The following is a 1174-nucleotide window of genomic DNA, read 5'->3' as shown; positions in this document are numbered from 1 at the left end:
ACTTCTACTGCAAGTAACTTTGGACCTTTTGAATTTCACATCAGCAACCTTCTTTCATATATAATTCATTTCATTTGAAAATCAACATAATTCTCTGTTTCATTAAAAAAAATAACAATTAGTCTAACATTATACAAATCAATTAGAAATATATTAAATAATATTAACTTTCATTCCAAAGACGATACAAATTTCATCCATAAAAATTATTATAATAACAACAAAATTATACACACTCGTCATTATTTTTTCATACAAATATCATTCAGACAGTACATTACAAAACAAATTTCATACAAAACATAATATTTCACATTTAATACTCACTTAATACACATTTCATACAACAATCATCATTCATACCAAATTTATACATTTTCATACTCATTTAATACACATTTCATACAAAACGATTATTCATTCAAACTATATACATTTGTCGTCCCAAATAATTAATTACTGTCACCCAACTTTATACAGAAATAACAAAACTAATATAAACTCAACAATTTCACATTTAATACCAATTTAAAACAATTGTAATACACTTCGTCAAGAATTCCAATTTTTTTTTTGCATATTTCTTAACACACTTTTCATACATAATTCATTTGACCATTCATTCGACTTATACTATCAAATTCATTATCAAATAAAATAAATTTTCATAAATTCGTCAACATTATAATTAAATTATTTTTACAGAATAATTAGCACACTTTCATACAAATTTCATTTAATTTATTCTATCAAATTTATTCATAAAATCACATTAAATTTATAATTTCACAAAACAACAACTGTATACAAAATAAATAAATAAATAAATAAACAAAAAAAACACTAATTTTTTTACATTTCACAACAGTAAACATAATATGCTATCAACAGTTAACAAAATATGACTCCACCTTCAATTAATCGACAGTTTGATCATTTTTGTTTCATTTCGCTATCATTCTAAAACAAACGTTAAACAATAATAAATACTAACCCGAAGGATCCCATCTTTCACCATGTTTGATTAAAACTGATACGTAGTTGTCCATCACAACAAAATCAAGAATTTTCAAAGATGAAAAAAACTTCAATTACTCGAATGTGAGATTTTTTTTTGTTGAAATTGAAGAGAGAAACGTTGAAATTATTTTGTTGCAAATTGAAGAGAGAGAAA

This window comes from Solanum tuberosum, unplaced genomic scaffold, assembly GCF_000226075.1.
Source record: "Solanum tuberosum cultivar DM 1-3 516 R44 unplaced genomic scaffold, SolTub_3.0 scf00140, whole genome shotgun sequence".
In the NCBI taxonomy this organism is placed as follows: domain Eukaryota; kingdom Viridiplantae; phylum Streptophyta; class Magnoliopsida; order Solanales; family Solanaceae; genus Solanum; species Solanum tuberosum.
Note: the sequence above shows the minus strand (reverse complement) of the source record.